Raw genomic sequence first — 24,595 nt, 5'->3', positions numbered from 1 at the left:
AACATTGATCGAGGCACCGACTACAATGAATTCGGCCTTCCCAGCTTAAGAGGAAGTCAGAGAGCCTTTCTCCCCAAAACAAAATAAGCCCCTGACTCACATCTCATCGCCCAGGGCATCAGATCCTTGTTCCTGATTTGGGGTCACTTGGAGGAGCTTCATGATTTCCGCTTCCACTCTGTTCTCTCCCTGACATTTCACATGTAACCATTGTGGTTCGCTTCCATTTTTTTCTCTCTCTTTTCCATGTGACTTCTCCCTCTTCCTGTACTTGTTACACAGTTTAAATTATTCAGTGTGACAGCAAAGCCCAAAGGAACAGGGCACTACTCAGCAAAATAAGTTCATCCCCAGAAGGAACTTTCTGGAGCAAAACTGTGAGAATGGTAGGCATTGGTATGGTCATCAAATAAACTACAACAAACATTTGTTCTGTGACTTACTAGATGCCTGGAAAGTTGCTAAGTACTTTCTCTGCAATATCTCTTTTAAGTTTCACAATAACTCCCAGAGATACCATACTTCTGTTTTTAAAATGTGGAAAATTATCACTGAAAAAGATGTTGATTGCCCAAGATTGCACAACAGAGTCAGAATTCAAAGTATGTTTATCTGAATCTTAACGTGAAGCTCTTGGCCACTGAGTGTTTCCTCCCCCACCTTTAGTATCTCTCTCTACACTCATGGTTTTCCTCATTGGAGAAAAGTAAGACTTGCGTACTTCAAATAACATATCCGAGACCACACAGCTAGTGTGTCACGGGGCCAGGACATTATCTTCCCTGCCTGAATCATTTAATGACATCAGGTGAAAACATTCAGGGAGGGATGATACATAAAAGTATGATTGTCTTTATAAATTTGAGATACATTGCAATAAAAAAATCATAAAATCCCCAAGAATATGTAGCCTAGGTTCACAGAAATAACTTTCATCTCTCCCTAGGGCCCCTCTCCTCCACTGGCAACCTGAGTCTTAGCAGGCTGGCGGAACCAGCCATCCCAGTGCTTGTCACCCTTTACAGTCCAGCTGAGCGCTGAAGTCAGAACCCTGCCAGACTTGTTAATAGGCAGAGCTTCTTTGGGGAAGCCAATGGGAGATGTGGGAAGAATTGCAAAGCCTCACGTGGCTCTAAATTGTCCATCTGTCACAGTGAGTCAGCCTCATCTCCCAGGAACATAAGGTACAAGACCTAAGGAGGGGATTCCGGAGTCTCACTCCACAAATACAACATTACGGACATAGCTTTTAAAGACTGATCCTGTTCATTGTATTTTCATTTGGTCCTTTGTCTCTAGGACTTCCAGAAAATATCTTGCTTTAGGATATAGCACGTCTAGAAAAATATATACTTGCCTCTGGAGAGCTCCCATAACAGAAGTGGCCACTGAGTAAGAGTCTGGAGGAACTGGTAAGGAACGAGTTGTTTTCTGAGAAAAAGAGGAACATTAAATGGTCCCACACTGAAACCAAAAGGCAGTGGGTCCTAGTATTGGATTTTTTTTAAAATAAAACATAACAAAAACAAAACACTTATGTCATTTCCATACTGAGAACCTTCCATTTCCTCCTGATGCTTAAGTAGAGCATAATAAAGTTTAAAAAGCCATGGAGGAGTCTGCATACTGTTTTCCATAATGACTGCACCAAACTACATTCCCGCCAACAGTGTAGGAGGCAGTATGGAGATTCCTTAAAAAGCTGAAAATAGACTTAGCATATGATCTAGCAATCCCACTCCCAGGCACGTATCCAGAGGGAACACTGATTTGAAAAGATGCATGCACCTAGTGTTAATAGCACTTTTTACCATCGCCAAGACAAGGAAGCAACCTAAATGTCCATCAGCAGATGAATGGATAAAGGAGATGAGGTATAAATATACAATGGAATACTACTCAGTCATAAAAAAGAATGAAATCATGCCATTTGCAGCAACATGGATGGACCTGGAGACCATCATTCTAAGTAAGCCAGAAAGAGAAAGAAAAATGCCATATGATGTCACTTATATGTGGTATCCAAAAAATGACACAAAACACAAACAGACTCACAAGCATAGAAAACAAACTTCTGGTTACCAGGGGGGAAAAGGGGTAAGGAGGGATAAATTGGGAGTTTGAGACTTGCAGATACTAACTACTATGTATAAAACAGACAATAAAGATCTACTGTATATAGCACAGAAAACTGTATTCACTATCTTGTAATAGAATGAATGATAAAATGATAAAAAAATGATGAAAAGGAATAGATATATATATATGTACAACTGAAACACTATGCTGTACACTGGAAATTAATGCAACACTGTAAACTAACTATACTCCAATTTAAAAAAAAAAGCAGCGGTGGATCTTAAATTCAGTAAAGGGCTAGTGAGGATCTTTAAATATTAAGATATTTTAAGCCCTTGGGCAGGAACCTTATTCTCTCTGAATCTGTGTATGTGTTGAAATGAAAAAAACATAATTATACTGTTTTCTGTTGAGTTTAAGGAAGTGTACTCTAAGGCAGGGTGTGCTTTTTGTTGTTTAATGTGCTCGGCTCAGACCTGGGCACGTCTGTGCTGCAATTGCCCCTGCAGTTAAACACCTGCCTACTTTATCACACAACACCGGGCCAGTCATTTCTTGGGTGAATGGCCTTGGATGAGGCACTTACCTCTCTGTGCCTCCACGTCTATACTTGTAACATGGGGATGACGGAAGTAACTATCACATAGGGTTGCTATGAAGATTAAGTCAATTAATACGTATAAAGTACTCAGAATAGTTTCTGGAAAAACAACATACATAGATGCTTCTTAAATACATGTGAGTTCTTGCCCAGTTTTGAAAAAGAACCATGGGAGTCCATGCTCCGCTGAGCTTAGCAGAATTGCTCAGAAGCTCCCACGGAACACGAGCTCTCCAACATTCGACTTGCTAGACTCGTTCTTGTTACCTGCCTGATGCTCGATACCTGCAGGCATTTGCCTTTGTGGCTCCTGCCTGAACAGTCAGACTTCCCAAGTCCTTGCATTTTAACTGAGGGAGGCGTGTCAGTTTGGCTCACATGAGGAAAATGAGCTTCTTGTATTTTCATGGGCAGTTTCTAGATGCAAAGGTGGGGTTCCCCAGCCTTAACTTTGCACCGCATACACTGACAGTAGAGTCAGCCCTGTTCTATCTTGGTTTTCACTGAGTGCTGGGAGTGTAGACCATTAGCCCTCAGCCACCTGCCATGAAGGCTGCAGGAAGGATACACTGGGAGGGGGTGGGTGAGGAAGAAACTAAGAAAGAAACCCTATTTGCTTGTTAGATCTTACATCCAATAGCCTGGTTGAAAAATCATAACAGTAACTCTCGCTTAGCACTTACCAGGTGCCAGGCCCTGTTCCAAGTGGTTTTCATATGTTGATTTTCACAACTCCAAGAGGTAGGCACTATTATTAACCTGCTCTACAGGAAGAAGAAAACGGATCAGAAACCTTAGTGTAACGAGCCAGAGTGGCACTACTGATGAGTGGTGAGGCGCGACTTAGAACCCAGGAACTGGGACTTGCACACACAAGCGCACACGCACACACACACACACACACACACACAGAGCAAGACAGAAATTAAGAAATAAAATGGACACCTGGGTGTATAGACTGTGGTTTTAGTTTTACCAACTGGGCTTGAACCCAGATACTCTTGTTAGCTATGGGCCTTTTGTAAGATACTTAATTTTTTCTGAGTTTCTCTATTTGTAGAAATGACAAAATATTGCCTGCCCTTTGTGATATGAGAGAACGTATATGAAACTCACGGTAAATGCTCAAATAACATTTCTGCTATGACAACAATAATAATAAAGTTATTAATAGGTAAATAGGATGACTACAAAATAAGTGTCTAAAACAGTGTCCTAGTTCTTAGCTAGCTATCCATGTATGTTCATTTCATCCCCTTCCAAAATGAGGTACTGATGACCCCCATGACAGAAATATTTCTAGCCAGGATTACAGAGTAACCTGAGGAAGACAGACTAAGACTCTCAAGGGAAGAAAAACAGATGGAAATGCAAGAAAGGATCACTTCTCCAGAGAGAACCTTTCCACAGCGGTAATAGCGAAGGGAGAAGTTAGTTATTCATATTTAATGGGCGCAGACAAATCTTTCAGGATGATGCAATATTGGAGTCAATACTTCTGGTCTCTTCAGGGGTTTGCATTCTTTTCAAGCTGTTAAATTGTGTTCCATTACATTCCTTGCTTTCCAAGGATGAGAAAATCTAACAAGATTTCACAGGGTTTGGAATGCCAATGCTGAGTACAGGAACCAAGCCCATGTAATTGTCATACCCCAGGTGAGGCCTCCAGGACCAAGTAAAAGCAGAGAACTTCCTCAGTTCTCTTGGAATCAATAGACAGGTAACTTCATTATCCCCTAAAGCCCTTTAGGAAATAGCCTTCTCTGGTTAAATGTCACTTGGCGTTCATTGCCACCAAAATCCCCTTCTGGGTACCTATCACAATGCTTTGTCCAAAGTAGGTGTCAATAAATCATATTTATCATGTTGAAAACAATGCCAAATACTCTCTTTTCTGATGTAGTGAGAAACCATTCAATCAGAAAACTTAAATAACCAAGATTGTATATTCAAAATATATTTCAAGCCCTTTGCTATCAGCAATTAACGTTTAGAAATTAGAGCAGGGTGTCTTATGTTTTCCCATCTTTTTTCTTTCAATCTTTCTGTATTCTTAGAACTTTTTTAAACTGAAGTATAGTTGATTTACAACCTTGTGTTAATATCTGGTGTACAGCATGGTGATTCATTTATACATATATACTCCTTTTCATATTCTTTTTCCATTATAGGTATGTACTCTTACAATTTAAATATGTCCTTTTAAGCAGTATATTAATGAGATTTTGTTAATTCCTTTGATGTTTGAAACACTTTAAGGTAAATACAAATAATTAATATGTGTTACTTTATACCTATTTGCTTTTTGTTTTCCTCACTGGTACGAGCTTTCTTCTTTTCTTTCTTATCTGCTCTTGAATTAATTGTGTAGATGACGATGATGATAATGATTCAATTTCTCACTTTCTTAGACGGGTAGCTTCATGCTACTGTGCTATTAACTGAAAAGCTAGTCTAGTGGTTACGATGCATACTTGTTCTACTAAAATTGAGTATTATTTGCTACTTTTCCCTGTTTACAAATAATGAAAGTATTGTCAAACCCTAATTGCATTGTTCTATTTTGTTTTCTATCTTAATTCTTTATACTTCATGAGACTCACAAGATGCTGTTTATGTCATATATCAATATCCACTGAGCTTTGCTCATAGTTAGCCTTTTCTGTCACCACCCAGTGCTTCTCTCTCCTCTGACCTTCTATCTGGGATCGTATTTGTTCTGCCTAGAGAGACCTGTTAATAATACTTCCTTCAGTGTGGATCTGCTGGTGGCTGATTCTCCTCGTTTTTGCTTGTGTAAAATATCTTTATTTTACTTTTATTCTCAAATTATATTTAGCACGGATATAGAATTCTAAGTTCTTTCTTTCAACACCTTTGAGATATTTCACTTTGTTCTAGTTTGAGCCACTGCTGTTTCAACATCAACTTCCAGTTGATCTGCTCTTCAAACGCATGATCTGTTTTTTCTGGAAGCTTTTAATGGTTTTCTCTTTGGCTTTGGGGTTAGCAGTTTTATTACATGTGCCAAGGTGGTTTTCTTTGCATGTATGCCTCTTGGGTTTCAAAGGCCTTCTTAAATCTGAAAGTTAATATCCTCCTCGATTTTGGAAAGTTCTGTGGTTGTCACCTCAAATACTGCTTCTGCCCTGTTGTCTCTCTGATTCTGGACATCAGTCATTCATGTGTGGAAACTTCTCGTATATCCTCTGTCTCTTACGCATTCTTCTCTATTTCCCATGCTTTAAATTTTTCATGCTTCATTCTGCAAAACTTTCTTCATATTTTGCTTTTATCTTTTCTTTGTGTTAAATCTGCTTCCAACCATATCCTAATTAGGGTTTTCAGATTTAGTAGATAACAAAATAGAGGATGAAGAGTTAAATATAAATTTTAGATAAGCAATGGATACTTTTTAATATAACTATGTCTCAAATACAGTGAAGGGAAATTCATATGTTGAAGTCCTAACTCCTAGGACCTCAGGATGTGACTATTTGGAGGCAGGGCTTTTAAAGTAAAATGAGGTGATATTGGTGATCCTAATTCAACATGACTTGTGTCCTTATACAAAGAGTGAAGTAAGACACAGACACACAATGAGGAAGACCTTGTGAAGACAGATAGAAGGTGGCCATCTACAAGCCAAAGAGAGCGGCTTTGGAAAAAAAACAACCCTGCCAATATCTTGATATTTATTAAACTTCTAGCTTCCAGGATTGTCAATAAATACACTTCTGTTGTTTAAGTCACTGAGTTTGTGTATGACAGCCCTAGCAAACCCTGTTTTAGTTATTTTATTTGGACTATCTATTTATATTGTTTGTTCTTTCTCTTGGTTTTCATTCAACTCACTTCTTCTTGAATGCCTTTTTATCTGATACTTCAAAAATGTTTATTTACTCATTAAAAACAGATTTTTCAGACTTTGGATTTTGACATATCACTGTTGTGAATCCATAAAGAGTAAAATTTTACTAAAACAAAATGGCTATGCTATTTTTGTGACAATGACAACTGCATCACTTAAGACTGCCCTGATTTAAAAAAAAAAGTTAACATGTGAAAATATCCCCAAATAAATACCTGTGAGCCAATCATCTTGTTTATGATCTAAAACAGTTACTAACACCACTGACGCTCGTGTGTATTGCACACCTGATGACACTTCCCTCCTTTACGTCATAGAGATCTTGCTCATCTCTAATTTTGCCAAACGTGTTAACCTAAGCAACTTGTTTGGTGTTGTTTTAGACCTGCTCTAGAAATTATAGCACACGTGTTCTTGTGACTTCAATTTTTTCACTTGATTTTTTTGAGATCTGTCCATGTCAATGCTCTTAGCTGCAACTATTGTATATCATCTCTTTGCACGTGCATGTGCGTGTGTGTATTTATATATTCTACAGCATAATTTATCAGTTCCTCCATTAATGGACATCTGAGGCTATTTACAGTGTTTTCTTCTTCTAAATTATTTTGCTACAAACATTCTCATAGTTGTTTCCCTGGGACACGTGTGTGAGAGTTTCTCCAGAAGACATTCCTGGGCATGGAATTGTGCAGTCTACATGACAGCCTTTCCTATTTCTATTACACCCGAGTTCTGTTTCTGCTTCATTATGGAACAGATTTAATATCTATGTTCAAGGGAGAAATAGAGGAGGAGGGAGGGACGTGGTGCTACTTCTTAGCCCACAGAATGCTTCTTTCAACCATCGACTTGGGAAAGGCAGACAGGTGAAGGCTTGGGGAGGTCTCCTGTCAGCTCTGTGCACACAGAGGTGAAGTGGGGCAGTGCTAACTGGAGACCAGAGCCTCAGGCTGCAGCCTCGTTGATGTCACAGAATCCATTGTGAAGCCACTACCATTCTGTGAAAAATGTAAATTCAAAAGGGAGATTGAGTTTCTCAGTCTGGTCTTCATCCTCTGGCCCTTTGTTTCTGGTTGTTGTTGGCATTTTGATAGGCTTCGAAGTTTACTGTCACTTTGATCTCACATATCATGGTACGAATGATCTTAAGCACCTCGCCATAGACCAGTGGCTGCATGATGGCCTCCCTACTGCTTCTCCCCATGGTCCTAGACATGATGTCCACTTCTGTACAAGGTGCAGTATAATGTGCCTTGAAATTTGCTATTAAAGAGCCAGTTCTAGTGGCTAATTATCTTGTAGGACCCAGGACTACTGTGTATATATTAGAGCTGGCTTTGAAGTTCCTTAAGATCCAATCCTGCTGGATCGTTTAACTACAGAAACTGGGACTATTGTTTGTACAGTACATGGATTTTAAAGTTCATAAAGAAAGAGCCAATTTCGTTGGGGTTCTTGACTTGAAGAACCTGAGTTATTTGTAGATTGGCTCCTCCTCAAAGTGTAAGATAACCTAGACTTTGCAGTAGGCTGAGGTTGGTGTTTTTGTGGAAGGAGGGGCTGTGCCTCTGCCCACTGGGCTTCTCTGCCCTTTCCTTTAGTTCACCCCAAGTGGTTCCGTGGTGGCTAAGAGCCAGCAGAAGGGTGATGTCAGAGTGCGCTTGTCCTCCCTGTCCTCAATGGTGAGAATGTCTTCTAGTAAGAGTCTTGTCCCTTTCCTCCTTCCCTTCTGGCTTCAGCATGGGGTTGGGAGAGACTCTCTGGCTTTCACCCTGCTCATTTATGTACCTTTCCCTCTGCAAGGTTGAGACAAGGGGTCTCCTTATTGTATCTTTAGTTGTTTCTGCAAGAGGTATGTTGCGAGTCTGTGCTCCTGCAATCACCACAAGCTTGCTATCTTCTGGGGAGAGACTGGAGCTTCTGCTCAGATTCTGGATCTTCCCTCTGCCTTGCCAGTGCCGTGCATACTGTCCTGAGTCTGCAGACTCAGTTGGTGGCACGTTCGCAGTGCCCACCATGGTGCCACCTGTATGGCTGCCCCTTTGTCAAACACCACAGGTATGATGGTAAGGAGAGAGAGTGTGCTTCCATGAACACAGAACGTGTGGCAGGCACGTTCATTGCTTCCTCACCAGCGTAAGCAGAAGAGGAGACCTCAGACAAGACCTGCGTGAAGGCGCCTGATGCTTGCTTTATCTTGGTTGATTTCTCCATGGAGTTTCATGGCCTCTCGTCCTCTGCCTCAGACACAGGGACATCTATTGTGTCACCAGCTGGGATGGCCTGCAGTGCTGTAACTCTCCACCGGTGGTCTCAGGAAGTAAACAATTTATTCCCAATAAATGAAAAGCTCTTGCCTCGGAAAGGGGACACAGCTGAAGTTCAAAAGAGCAGCCAGTGGCAAGCTTTAGATGGAGCTGTTTTTCATAAACATGGATGGAGATTTTTACGGTCTTCAAGGCAAGCATCTGGTTAGCTCTGAGATAGATCTTTGTAGGTTTTTGGCTTGCTCCCTGGTGAGTGGCCATGTCTGAGATACTCACAGCTTGCAGCCCTTAGGGCCAGCGGCATGAGATCAGAGAGGGTGAGGTGGGGGCGGGTGGATGGGATGCTCATAGTCACAATTTGCACAGGTTGCACATCGATCACCTTTCTTTTGCTCATCTACATAAAGCTGCCAAACATCAAGGTGTACTTGAGTATAGTATAATATCCTTTCTCGTACTGTTGCTGAAACTTCCCCATTGGGCAGGTGTTGAATATGCCCACGGCTTGCTTTGGATCCTATTAACACAGCAAGAGAGACTGGCTGCTCATGTCTATCCCATCGGGACACACGTCTCTCAGGTCATTTCATGTTCCCCTGACCTCCCTGGGTGGGGCAAGCAGCCATTTCCTACAGGTCCCCTTTCTACCCCAATGTCCCCCAGAGAACGTTCTGGAATGACTGAGGGCTGAATATGGGCGCTGGTGGTTACCCATCCCTCTGTCCTTGGTGCCCTGGACCATCTGGACACCTGGACCCAGACCACACCCACTTGGGGTGCAGAAAGGTGGAGACACTTTCCAGAGGAGTTTCTCACCAAGCCTGACACCCTGACGGAGCCCCTTTTAAACCTCTCCTGCCCATTGTGACCTGTCCCCACCACACATCACTTCGTCTTCATCTTCCCAGCCAGCCCCTCAGGGCAGGGACACCAGCCTTCCCCTCAAAGGCGGCACCACCAAGCAGCAGGGACCCTGCTGGAAGCTGATCCTGGTTTTTAAAAATTAGCATTATTGTCATTAAATGTTGGACAATGTGTATGAAAAGTTGCAGAAATAATTCAAGGCTCCATATGTTGTTGTCATTCCCCCAGCGGTGATTCAGCTTTGCCTCTGACAAGTGGTCAGGCTCAGGGACGAACGTTCTGTGCTCATTTTAATTCAGCTTCAGTCCTCACACGTGTTGTTCGACCTCCTCTTTCATTTAACCCTTATTTCATAATTCCATCTCAAAGTGGAAGGGTGTGTCAGACTGTTTCCAGCCCTGATGGGCTCTGAGTATCAACTTTTGTCCACCTCCTGAGAGGCTTCTGATAGAACTGCTCACCTTTTCCTTAAAGCTACCTTTAAGGCACCCTCTCCAGGATCAGAAGATGCCCCCCGGGGACGAGGTCTCCACATCCCAGGCTGTCTCACTCCCCAGGCTGCTTCTCCTGGATCTTGGCCCCATGAGTCGCCACCACCTTGATTTTCTTTGATGTCTTCAAGTACTTGATGTTCTATATTTAAATATTCTAATCATTCTCATTAGAGCTAACTCAGAAGTCTTATTTGAATTAACCTGGTTCAGAATTGCTGAAAATAGAACTACCCATAATTGTCTTTTCCATCTTAGAAGAATTAGGTAATTATCCAGCTAGTAAGCGGCGGGGCAAATGCTAGACTGGGATCTGCCTGTGCCCAAAACCTATGTCCTTGACGTTCACACCACACTGCCTGAGGAGGAGGTGAAGGTGCCGGGAAAACGGACAGGTGTACTTGAGCTCTGGACAAGGTTGTGTTCCCCTAGCTTTCCCTAAAACACTGCATCAAGAACAACTCTACCATAATAGAAAAAAAATTTTTGTTTTCCCAGATTCCTATATGTATATTCTATCACTCATTAAACTCTTTAGTGTGTAATTTCTGATTTTTTACCATTAGAAATAATGTGGTGTCCAGGGCTGTGGGAGCATGTTATCCACCCCACCACAAATTCATCTCCGGTCATAGCAGTCTGAGGCTCTCCGGGGCACCACGTTCTCCCACTCTCCGCCCACGTTCTCAGGATGGGGCTCGGGAGTTGAGCATGTGGCCGAGGTCTGCTCACTGGATCCCTCTGCCCACACGGATTGATTGGCTCAGCAACGGGCTGAGGATCCAGAGCAAACTAGACGCAGTGATTGAGAGACTGGCTCTTTCCTCACAGGATTTATAAGGAGAGGCCCGGAAAGTGGTACTACCGAGGCTGTCTTCTCATCACAGGGATCCCTGAATGACATCCGTGAGAAAAGCGGAACAAAACCAAAAGACAGAAAACAATCAAAACACAACTCTGCTGCAAAGCATGCTGCATCCTAGGTGTGGCCCAAGCAGAGAAAATGTCAGTAGTTAATCTTTGCAGAAGCTGGCTGTTCCCAGGCTGTTGTGCATCTGTGGATGGCGGGGAACAAACTGCCATCACTGAGGAGTCCAAAGAGATGGGGGTCCCACAGAAATTCAACCTGATCAGCACCCCGCCAGCTGGGCATTAAGACAGAAAGGCGCTTGGGACAACACAGTGAAAAAGAGACTGGTACAGAGCTCATGCTCATCATGACAAAATAATCACACTCAAATCCTTGTCTTCTTCAAAAAGTTGGCAAAGTGGGAGTGGAAATATCTCGAATGAAATGGTAAGAAAAACTGAACTGTCTGATACTTTGAGAGAACTAAATAAGCCAGAAAGTGATGAAAATCCTAGAATGCTGAGATCCCACTGGCTTTACGTAAATGAAAGAGGAATTTCATCAAGAAAGGTTGGGTCTGGAGGTAAGGGGCTTTACTATCGGATACATTATTGAATTAATGCACGCTGAAGTCTTTCTGAGACACAGAAGTGGAGAAATTGACAAGTGGATATTTGCCAAAAAGAAAAGCACTGGATCAAAGAAGGAAAGGGATATTCAATCTCCAAAACTTTATTCTAACAATAAAAACTGGAAATCGCAAACCTTAAAGCATAAAACAGGGAGGACTTGGCACCATCCATCAAGCTTTTCCCAAAGCCGTGCTGCTCTGGGAACCAGCCTCCCAGTCCCATGTGTTTTTAAATACTAATTAAAAAAAAAATTACAGGGCACAATATCTTAAGTTTCTGGTTAAACGTAGACTGAATGGATGTAAAATTGTACCAAAACAAGATTCCTCTATGAAGACCAGAACCCTTGCTTTCTGTGCTCCAGAAGAATGAATAAAATTAAAATCTTCAAAAGAATTTGCAAAGTGAAACCATCAGTGAAGCATTTTTCCTGCATTTGTTGTGGTATTTACTTGGCATTTTAAACATTTTCTCTTGGTGTGACACAGACATTTTGCACATATGGATTATTTTATTATTAACACATAATGGAGTAGTTAGACAGGCAATAACATTTCATGCATAAGCATGTGAAAATTAATCTAGCCTTTCAAATAAATCTCCACTCATTCCATAAATTCTGCTTCCGCTTTCTAATTCCCAGACCTGTACTTTATGTTGAGTTCAAATTCCTTTTCCCCATATTTTTACATACTGCAAATAAAAGTAAAAATTACTCTATTTCTTCTGAGATTAAAAAAATATATATTATCTATTGGGCTATTCTTAGGCAAAAGCCTAACCGTTTATTTAAATTATTTTTAAAACCAGTAGGTTTGAAATTAGCATAGAGACAATTTCTAGTCTAAGTGCTCAATTTCTATTCACTTACTCTGTCACATCTGCATCATTAGAATTTGAATGATACCAAAGTTAGTACTAGTCAAAAAAGTGATCTTCCATGTTTTTTTGCCGTATTACTAGAATCACTTATCACTGTTTCATTCTTTTCACTAGTATGTTGTCCGTAGAAGACCAGCATTTGGAAAGGAAGAGGAAGAGAACATAACCCACTGAGTCAGCCAGCAAGCCATGAATACACCATCAGAGCAGTTTCTCAGGCCATCTACTACGTTTAAAAAGAAGCTTGAGAGAATGAGACTCAGGGCTTGCAAGTTGTAATGGCCATGCCGTGAAATTGCTGGATCCTGGGACTTCCGTTTTGCTCCAGATTTGGAAAGGTGAACTTGGACCTTTTATTCTCCTTCTCAAAAGTGCTTTCAAGTATCTTGAGGCTTACCGAGTTCAAGTTCTTCAGCATGGCGTAAGGACTCTTCAAGTTACAGCTCATGCCTACCGCTTTCCCCATCAACCTGTACATCGCCACCCACTGAATTGAAGTTGACACTTCAGTAATATACTGTTTGTTGTTTCCTTCAAGGTCATGCTGCTCCATGCCTCCACCTTTGCTCCTTTCTTCTCTTTCTGAGCCATGTTAACTCTTCTTCATTCTTGGGGAAAACTTGCCCCACTCTTTCATGCTAGGTTCAGGGTCCCCTTCGGCAATCCCATGAAGATTTTTATATTCCTTTGGATATTTCTGGCATGACACTGACTGTATTTTATTATAATCACTTATTTTTTATGGCTTCCTCCCCACAAACGATGAGCACACTGAGGAGGGATTGTCTTCCTCTGCTTTGTGTTCCCTTGATGGGTATTTTACTACCAGAAAGAGATGGCATTCTAAGCTGGTGCACCAACATTGGGAAAAAGTCAAAGACAGGAATGCGGGGGAAAAATAGAAAACAGTGGAGTGTGTGATTCTGGTTTTGTCTCAAAAATTCACTGAACCCTAAACCTTGCTTGGCAAGATACTGCACTACTCACCTACGATGTAATAGAAACAAAAGTCCTTTAAATCTTAGAAGATTTAATTCTAAGAACAAACACTAATAAATAAGTGAGACGAAGCTAGTACAGAGACAGAGAGTTTAAGTATTAAGGTGAGTAACAGGGAGTCATTGTGGCGGTGTTACTTTTGAAAGGTGTGTCAAAGTGAAAATAATACATGAGCTAAGGTATTCCAGTATAAGTGTATCCAACAGATTAGGAGAAAAAGAGTTCAGGTATTAAAGTATGAGTTTATTTTATGGGTTAAGAGTGGAGGAAAAGAGAAAAATCTAAAATAACATTTTAAAGAAAGTACACTATCTTAAAAATACCCAAAAACAACTCTGAGGGCAATGGAAAAATGGTCTTAGGGGCACTTATATGTGAACAGCAAAAACTGAGAGAGGAATTTTCTAAATGACAACCACAGAGTAGTCAGAGGAGAGAGAAAAATAAGTTACAGAACGTTGAATGATAGCCCCAGTGTATTCCTGTCTCTCTGTTGCTGATAACCTCCCCCTCTGACTTGAGGGTTGGCCATGTGACTTGCTTTGGCCAATGGGACAATAACAAATCTGACACAAGCATAGACTTGAACCAGCACTTGTGTGTTTCCACTTCCTTTCCTGCTCCTCAGCAGAACCCGCTCGATGATGAGACCCAAGCCAGCTCAGATGTCCCAGTCAAGGTCCAGACATATGAGAGGACACAACCAAGGTCAGCAAAGACTTCTAATCCACATGCAGCTGACTGCACAAGTGTGAGTGAACATGAGACCCCAAAACCCAACTCAGATCAGCAGAGACAGCAACCAACCTCTGGATTGGTGAGTGAAAAGAAATACTTGTATTATCTGTTAGTGAGGTTTTGTAGCTGTTTGTTACACGGCATTGTTTTGGCTTTCAGTTACTCATGTTTAAGTATCATGAGTGCCAAAGGAGATACTTTCTGTAAAGGCATACATTGTGGGCGGCATTGTGTTTCCCAAGAGGATACCTTGAAGTTCTAATCCCAGTCCCTGTGAATGTGACCTTACCTGAGGTCATTAGGATGGACCTTAACCCAGGAAGACTAGTGTCCTTATAGGAAGCAGAGAAGTGGAAAACACTACCTGAAACAGGTAGAAATTGACGTGATGCATCTATAAGACAAGGGACTTGAAGGATTTCCAGGACCCACCAGAAGCTAGGAGAGAAGACTGGATTTCTACCAGCGCCTTAATTTCAGACTTCTAGCCTCTAGAACAGCGAGAAAATGAATTTCTGTTCTTTTAAGCAGACAATTTGTGGTAATTTGTTACTGCAGTCCTAGAGAACTAATACAACATGTGACCAAGGATCAATAGCTTCAGAAAACCAGGTTTCATAAGAGAATTCTAAAGCATAGGCATAGTGCTTGGCTAAGGTCCAGGAATTCCTACAGATTATTCCAAAAGAAAAAAAAAAGTATTATATCTGACATTAGTAGGAAAGATCCCTATGACTAAGAACATGCATGTAGCGTTTGTTCTGTGAAGATTCAAAGCTTGCTGAAAAATGGGGTAACAAACAGAAACTGCTACTCATATGTTCCTCTTATTTATCTCAACAAATCCATCCTTCTTAAGGGGCTTCCTTTCATTTCATTGAGGTTCTCTTTCTGTTGCACAGAAATCCTTTCTCAAAGTCTAAGCAAGAAGCCACATTTAAGTTCCCACATTCTGTGCCCTCGTAACTTTGGTAATTTTGTAGTTGATGTTTTAATTGGTCTCATTTTTAACATCAAGCTCTAAGCTCTGTGAATTCAGTCCTCTGGCTGTATTCAGCTCTTAATCCTGGAACAGGTGCTCAATATAGAAAATTAAGTGAACTGTGTTATTAATTTATTAATCGGAGCTGTTTTCCTTAAGAAGCCTCCAGTCCTACACTTGTGTTTTTCTTTCCTAGTTTATCATCAGCCCATCGAATTCTAAATATAATAGGCAACCCTTGAGTATTTCAATCAACAGGAACTATCTTATCTTGTTTTTAGTCAAAACTTTAACAGTTATTTCTCCACTTGAACAGAGCTCAGAGGCAACCTTTTGTCAAAGATGTGTACCTGTGAGTATAACATAACAATTAAAAGAAATGTTTTGGAGGGGGACATATCTAGTTTCCATCTTTGGCTTAGTGACATCTAAGACGTGTGAACATGGCAAATTACTTAAACTTTCTTAGCCCATTTTTCTCATTTCCATTGTAAGTTCAAATGAACACTATATAAATCATAGAATTGCCATAAAAAGCAAATAAGGACATAGGCAGAGCTATTAAAACATATTAACCTGAATGCAGAAATAAAAGTTTTGAAAAAAATTATGAATGGATCCCATTATATTAGTTAGTTAGGGCCGCCATGACAGAAAGCCAGGACTGAGACTAAGGTACCAGCAACGGTGGTTCTTTCCAAGGCCTCTCTCCTTGTTTGTAGATGGCTCTCTCACCGTGTCTTTCCCCATCTGTGTCTGTGTCCCAGTCTCCTCTTCTTGTAAGGACACCGGTCATGTTAGATTAGGGACCACCCAAGTGACCTCATTTTACTTTCATTACCTCTTTAAAGGCCCTGCCTCCAAAAATAGTCACATCCTGGGGTCACATTCTGACATAACTCATAACACCCTTATGCCTGGGTCATGTGGTCAAACCAAAACAACGCTTCTTATGTTCCATATCACTCTTAGTTTATTATCCTAAAGTTTTTAATATTAGAGGTGTTTAGCTTTTTATCTGTCATAGATGTCAAAAATGATAGGGAACATAAACTTCATTTTTTTAAACAAAATGTGTCTCTAATCTTCCACTTTAAAAATGGGTTTTGACAAAGAGTTATATAACTGTTGTTTGAATACTGTCACAATATTTTATATGTCCCCATGGAGATGGAGTATTTCTCCTTCCTTTCTGTCTCCATCACATTTTATTTACACCCTTCAATACCGTCCATCGGCACAACACCCATTACAGGCAACTCGTGTCCCTGCGGGCTGCCTGCCTGTTCAGTTCTGTAGAATTTCTCTCCCTGAATCCCCTAGGACATTGAGAAGAATATGTTTCTTTTTGGCAGCCAGCACTTGGTGCGTGTCTGGATTGTGAATGCCACTAAATCTGCTACATTTCAACATTTTAAAATCTAAATATACTCACATGCATACCTAGATGAGCAGAATTCACAAAGGCCTATTGCTGGCTAATTATTGTCAATTAAAGTGTAATTAGAATAAAATCAATACCTGGTGTCTGATCCCAGGATATTGGACCAAACTGCAATGCAGAATATTTGGCCATTTTCTTTAGTATGGTGAGAGACTGAATGGCCAAATCCAGCCATGTAAATACAATCAATTAGCCTTGAACATCTATTCTTCTCTGGCTTTCAGTCGCAAGGTATGGGTCACAAGGGAGAATGACTCAGAAAATTCTTTACCATTGCATGAGAATGAAGTTAAAAGCCATGCCCATCGTCATAGTAGCATCATCATAGTATTTTCATCACAGCTGTTATCAGTATGTCAATAATTGTCACATAGGAAGTCATCTTGGCCTAGATGCCAGTAAAAAATTGTGTATGGAAATGTTTACCTTAAGTAAAAGACGGCTTTTACTGAAACAGATTCTAATCTGAGGAAATTAATTTGTTACACTTAATACAAAAGTCTTGACAAGGTCAAAATGTAGATGCAAATTTAGCAAAGCTTAAAAGTTTTATGGATATTGATTGCTTTCACGTTGAACATTTCCTGACATATTTAGTGTTACCCAGTGAAGAGGCAACACAATAATGTTGTTGATAAGATCACTGAAGCTCAGGTTACCTAAGAAAATGTCCTCATTTTTACACCTCCATTCTCTGAGGAATGAAATAACTGGTGCTGGGAAAACAGGCTATTCATCTGAGGGGAAAAAAGAAATGAAAATTGCCTTCTATTCTGTGTTTCTTATGCAGCAATTTCCCATGAATCAAAAATTTGCATGTAAAAAATGAAGCTTTAAATAGGAAAAAACAGACCATTTTTTTCTTTAATAATAACTGATTAGGATAAGCCTTTCTAAGCAAGAACAAATGCCTAAAATGTCTAAAAGAATGTAACAGATTAAATTATATAAATATGTACAGTTTTTACATGTTTATAAAAAAAATTCCCTTTAAAACTCCAAAAGGCAATTAGCAAAATCAGTTATTAACTAGTTAAATGATTTTCAAAATGAGGTTGCATTGAGGCATCGAAGCACATATAATATTTTTAATATAAAAATTGTTTTCAAATCATTAAAAAATAAATCCAAGAAAAATAGGCATGAGGACAATAGAGTTAGAAAAAAAATGAAGGAAAAAAGTAATAGACGTTTTCCAAAACGAAGATGCTCAACCCTTTATCAAAATTAAAAACGCAAATAAAACATTGAAAAAAGTTATACTCTTAACAGAGTCAAGTTTTTGAAAGTATGCAGGTAAACCTATGAATTGGTATAACTTTTCATGAGTTAGTTCAAGGTAAGTATATTAAAAAAATTAAAATATACATTCCCCTTGGCTTATCATCTCCACTGTTAAGAATGTACTTTATAGGCAAATAAGATTTTCATGGAAGGACTAATTTGAATAGAAAAATATGGGACATTTTAATTATAATTAATTACAGAATAAAAATGTTTCAAATAACCAAGAAAGTAAGATAAATAAAATTTTGTTTGATGTGACTGATGAATGTCACCTTTTTTGTTTTCCAAATTTTGGCATCAGCAAAAGGAAGAGAATGTCATCATTTTTATAACCCTTTCAAACACAGGTTAAAAAGAAATAGTTTTCTCTCTTACAGAGGAGACTTCGGCTTTAGAAAATATTTTTTCTTTCTTTCTAAGCATATATAAAATAGAGCTGCTATATGAGCGGGTCTTCTTTTTGTATTATGCAACGTGAAAAAAATACATTCATAGCAGAATGAAATATATTTCCTTTGATCTTGTCACAGTGAGAAAGGGCCAGAATGGACATAAAGTCCCATTCATCACGTATTTACGATGAAGGCATTAATCAAGACAACACCGCGTCTCGTGTAGTGAGAGCTGTGGATCAGGAAACATACGGAAACAGTTTCAGAGTAGTACATATTTCCTTGAGATCCTCTGCATTCAAAATCAAAACACCCACCCTGTCCAATGCACCTCGTATATTTCCAACCCAACATCTCCATTTGTGTTTCCCAGACCTGCAGTTAAAATGAAATATTAGCTCATGTTGGGTGATGTTTAAGAGCGCCCCATGAAATATTTTGGCAGCCGTGGACCTTCTAGGATAACATCTGCCCCAGGGGGATAAAGTCAACCCCAGCCACGACAGACGGCGTGTGCTTTTGGCAACCTGAAAACCGATGGATTGACTCAGCAAACGTCATCCATGCAAGGTTCTTGCAGGGTGGTCAGGACTGGGACCCACTGTTTCGTGTGAACTAGACTTAGCAATAGAAATAACATTCAAAGTCAAAATGTCAGACACATCAACACTGGCAGTTTATCGTCAGCTGCAATCTAGGATAGAGATTCCTCACGAAGTCAAAATCCTGCGGACTGTCCTCTTTCATGAGCGTATCAGCATCAGTAGCCTCTTAGTTGAATTGGTGGTACATTGCTTTCAGTGACTCAGGAACTGCAGTTTGTCTGTTTCCCTTCATCCTATGTCCACTGTTCAGCTCCTGTTTCATGCACGTGATCATGGATGCTACCATTCTAGGACGAAGATTTCTAAAGACAGAATTTAAAACTATGTGAGCACAGTATCTCTGCTTTCTCATCACAACAGATAATGTGCTCAGGAAAAAAAAAAGATGCTTGATTGGGCTCCTTATTCAATAATTTACTATAAAAATCTATTTAATCTATTTTTTGAAAAGGCCTTTAAGGTGAAAATGGTTACTGATATTGAGAGTTTAGGCTTGATTTTGTCCACTTGTTACCACAGTAGTTAGAACATTAGGAAAACGTCCAAGGATGTTTAAAAGATATTCATCTTGCTCATGGGGGTTGCTGAGTATTTGTATTTGCCAAATTTTGATAGGTTTTCTAGTGGTCAAGGGACGGGCTTTTGACTGGCCTGGATCTGACGCCTGCCTTTACAACTAACCAGCCGTGTCATTTTGGATAATATGTTTAACCTCTGACTTCATTAGGAGGAACTCTTCTAACTGAAAGTTGCAGAAACCCAAGCTTAATTAGCTTCAAAAGAAAATAAAAATGTTAGGCGACGTGGCAACGACACAAGAAGGCAGAAGTCAATCTGAACGGAGGAATGACTTGGTCCAAGGCCTTCACACTGTCTGTTTCTCTCTTTTACTCTCTGGGTATTGAATGCACTCTCTTTTAATACAGATGGGCATTTTCTATGTAGACTATTCCATGAATCACTTCGGATGTACAAACACAGAATTCCCAAGCAGAAATGCAGGGAAAAAAATTACCCCTCGATTCCTTGCTGGGTTGAGTCAGGGAAAATCTATGGGAATGACTGTGATCTGGCTGGAACAGAAAAAAATGATGAAAACATTCGAAAGAGATGGGGTCGGAGGGTGTCTAAGTAGCTCCATCTAAATTCCAAAATGCTCCCGTGACTAGCAAGGCATCTTTTTCACTAGGAGAAAAGTAAGGTATGGAATGCTGAGTTGAGGCAATTTCTACTTTTGTTTTCCATCATTCTCAGCTGTAAATTGAAAATAATGGTACTTATTCTCTAGAGTTTCTATGAGATATCAGTGGCATAATATTTATACTCATTAGCACAATTCTTGCCCAATGGAATAAAGTGAATAAACAGTAACTATTATTATGACATTTATATCAGAGGAAAATGGAATAATTTTCTGTGGCATGACCAGTCTTTCTACTCCATGAGAGAGATCATAAAAGTGTAGTAGCTGTCCACACTTACATCATTTGAATTCCATCATTAAACACATATTTCTCAGCCTTAACCCTTTTGATCCGCTATCTTCATTGCTTTTACATCATGGCTGAAGTGCTTTTTAAATTTTCAATAATTATGAAATGCTTGTTTGTATTTCTGATGAAATGTCGGTTTTCATTTCAATGGTTTATTTAAAAATATTTTGACCACTTAAAATCTTTGAAACATTGCACAAATCTCTTTTAAAAATACAGTTAGCACACCAAAGAGAAATGTAATTTTTTAACATTAAATATAAAACAAAACCTGGTACACTGATGTTTTTAATGAAAGCAGAAAACATCAAATTAATAAATCGGTCAGGGAAGGAGAGAAATTTAAAATGATTTGCTTATTAACAAATGCTACAGTTGTTATATGCGCTCATAATTTGGGGACAACAAATACGTAATCATCTCTTACTACACACCAGAAAAAATAATAACAGTAATAAAATTATAGTAAAGTCATTCTTGAGTGACATGTCCTGTGTTCCAGAGGCTATGTGAAGTGCTTTATACGTATTTCCCCATTTCCTCTTCTCTCAAGTCAAATGGATTTAGGTATCATTACTTTTCCATTGTAATACAGAGCAAACTGACACACAGAAAGAAGTCACTCGTCCAAGTTATACAAGCTTGTTAGAAGGAGAGCTAATATTTGAACCCAGGTCTGTCTGAGTCTATTCTGTGCTGTTGACCACTACGGAGCACCGGGCGCGGGCTTAGAGAGAAAAACGCCAGGGCTTGTACATCCGTGTGTCTTTCCCAGCATCCTTCCTATAACCCATTCTGACTACCTCTCAATTCAAACCACTCTGGCTCCAGGGAGGGTAATTAAGAGTTATGACTTCAAGGGACTTCCTGCTAGGCCACCAGCTGGATTTCCACGTGTTAACAAAGATAATGTGAAATGTAAATACACAACATAATTAGGCAAAAATGGGTGTTTAAATCAGGAGCAAAGGGCCCAATTTGCTGGGAATACGCACAATGACAACAAATTACCCACTTGGAATGTGCTGACATTATTATTTCCCACCGTATCAGACACATGCCATTGTTTATAAAATCTTCTTTAGTTCTGGCTTTTTTTTTTTTTTCTAAACTGCCACTGCTGTTCAAATCAAGGACAAGTTAACAATGACATAATGCTTACTGCCTTGGGATGGTCCTTCTGCTTGTGAAATTTCTGTGCGTCCTATCTGTAGTCTCCCTTGACTCTAACTTTTTCTTTCTTTCTCTGCTAGTAGCAGCTTAGCCCAGTCAAGTGACCCTAATATGCTTTACAAAAATTCTATAGGACATAATTGACATTGCATGAGATTCATATTTAGTAAGTTTTAGAAAGATGGGAAAGATTTTGGAAACATTTTGCAAAGCTTCTCAGGGATATTGATATACAAATAGGTATATCCAGAAAAGAGATATAAAATGCAATGATTCCTAGATTTTTTTTGATCATGAAAACAGTGCTTCTTGGAGCATCTCTCTAAACTTGCAGTCCATTATACACTGGAGAAGATATTGATTAGAAACACTTCAGTGTGCTCATTTTGCTTCTGTTTCTGCCTCTTAATCTTCCTCCATTTTCTCACTCTGTCACCAGATTTAGCTGTCTGTAATTAATATGCATCAATATCTGAACAGCTAACATTTACTCGTACTTCACTATGCGATGGATTCTGAGCTAAGACCTTCAACTTAATTTAACTCAAAGTAACCCTTTGAAGTGTTGCTATTAAGCCCACTGCACAGATAAGGAAATGGACAATCTGAGAGGTAATGGGAAGTGCCCAAGATCACTTGGTTATTCAACAGTAGAGCAGAGAACTCAGCTATTAGATTCTAATGTCAGAATTCAAACTCTTTATTGATGTATGTAAAGCCTTTATGTGCTAAACAAAATTTATTTTCATTTCTGATACTGTGCCACTCACATTTCTTACCTTATTCCCTCCATCAGCCACTCAGTAACAGAACAATTGTAGGCATTTCTTACCATATTACTAATTTATGGCTCTACTGTAATATAAGTGAAGTGTAATATAAGTAATAATTTTTAAAGCTTATCTGGATAATCAGTGTTGTAAAAAATACTTAAAATTATATTTTTACTGGACTTAATGCCATACTCTACAAACTGTATATGTATGCAAGGGTGTATGGATTTGTTTGTCTATGTGTGAAGATAAAAAAAAAACCGTGTAAACAAAAATATTAAGAACATTTTCTTGATCTCACCAAGTCTAACCACCCTGGAAACAAATATAGAAGTGACTATTAAAACCAAGTTTTCAATAAAGCAGATTGTGAAATTTCTAGCCCTATATTTCCCATGTTGGACAATGTAAGTCCTTTTTTAACATATATAATATTAAGTACTAGGAGAAGTCTGAGGAATTTCAATCTTGGGTAATCGCAGTATATACAGTAATAGAGCACTGCTCATTGACACTTTATATTTGTGTAGCAGGTGACCTAGGTCCATCTATAAGTCTCATTCTTCTTGTGTATTTTTGACCTCCCATCTTGCCTGGTATATCACACTGATAAATCAGAGTCCCCGTGGGAATGAGATCATGCATTCATTGGTATAATTGAGAAAAATACAGTCGAAGGATTCATTACAAATTGTTGCTTAACATTCCAGGGCTAACAAGAACTGGGTACGGTGACCAGCCCTGGTCTTGAAGGGGAAAGGGAGGGGAGCGGGCATCAGAACCTGGACAGAGAGGGATGTTGTTCTAGGGGAGGTGTTGCTAGGTGCTCTGGGCACCGGTAGTAAACACAATCAGTGCCAAGCTGTGACCCAATAACTAGCCAGTGAGTCTGGGAAAATATTAAAACTTCACTACTTACTCTCTTTCCACTTTTCAATTTCTTGCCAGTGCTTTCCATTGACTATTCCCAACTGCGAACTAAAAAGGAATCCAGTTGAGGAAGACCATGAAAGTCTGCTTCCAGGAACACAGCACAGGATGGAGGAGTGGGGAGAGTCAATCTGGAGGGGCAAATGGAGACGATCAGTATAATCCATAGACACGTACTAGATCATGAGTTTAAACAAACAAACAAAAAACTTGAGTGATGGTCTTACGAGTTGGATAGTTTTCACTGTAATCGAATGTCAGATGTCATTTAACTTCTCTGAATAAAATTCTCAGGTCTGGGTTGATGAGTTTATTGGGCTAGAAAGTCTGGAAACGATTGTTTTATAACGCTTTTTTCCAACTGCATAGAACTTCTCTATCCCTGGGTTTCAGATTTGTACCCTGTAGCTAGCCAGCAAGGATTTGTCTTTCAGTGTGATAAAGATGGGGGAAGGATTTGTTCCATATTTATGTAGAGCAACGTAGGAAGCTAGTGACAGTACAGATACATTGCCACGACCATCTTAATGCACAAGAAGACAATACCACTGCAACTTTTAAACCCATCAAATTTCCCATAATGGTTGAGTACAAAAAAATATTACTGATAAATATGCAACAACCTTCTTCAGAAAAGTTTTGGTCCTGTTGTGTGGAACCCAGGACCTTAAAAAGAGCTATGGAAAATGTTCGTAAGTCAACCAATGAATTAAAGGCTACTGAGAGGTAAAATGTTTTCATGAAGCTAATTTCTCAGAGCACTTTCTTCCGAAGTAGATATTTAATCTCAATTTCCTGAATTTTTCAATATCATAGCCTAACTAACTACTGTCTAATGTGAAGATGTTTTAAAATTTGATTTAGATTTCCACTCGAAAAATACTGAAACTTAAGTTTCTACTGAGCATTGTTTATGTACGAGGCACCATGAAAAGTCCCGTGAGAAATTCCAGAGTATATCCTCAAGGAATACCTGAAATTTATTGGAATTCTTTTCCTTGGAGAATAGGATCATTATACAGATATCTAGGACATAGGCAAAATGAACGATGAGACCTACAAAAGGTATAAACCAAGAGGTCTGGTTTTATATGCTGTTAGTTACCAGTGTTTTAATAGTTGTTCACGGCTTAAAGATGCTTTCCTGTTTCCTACCTCACTTGTGCTCAAAGATGTTACGAGTTTATCACTACATAATTATTATTGCCCTTTCGTAGATGAAGAAACTGTGGTTCAGAT

The sequence above is a fragment of the Camelus bactrianus genome, chromosome 6 (genome assembly GCF_048773025.1).
Source record: "Camelus bactrianus isolate YW-2024 breed Bactrian camel chromosome 6, ASM4877302v1, whole genome shotgun sequence".
Classification (NCBI taxonomy): Eukaryota; Metazoa; Chordata; class Mammalia; order Artiodactyla; family Camelidae; genus Camelus; species Camelus bactrianus.
The sequence above is the reverse complement of the archived record's forward strand: the minus strand, read 5'-3'. Positions refer to the sequence as shown.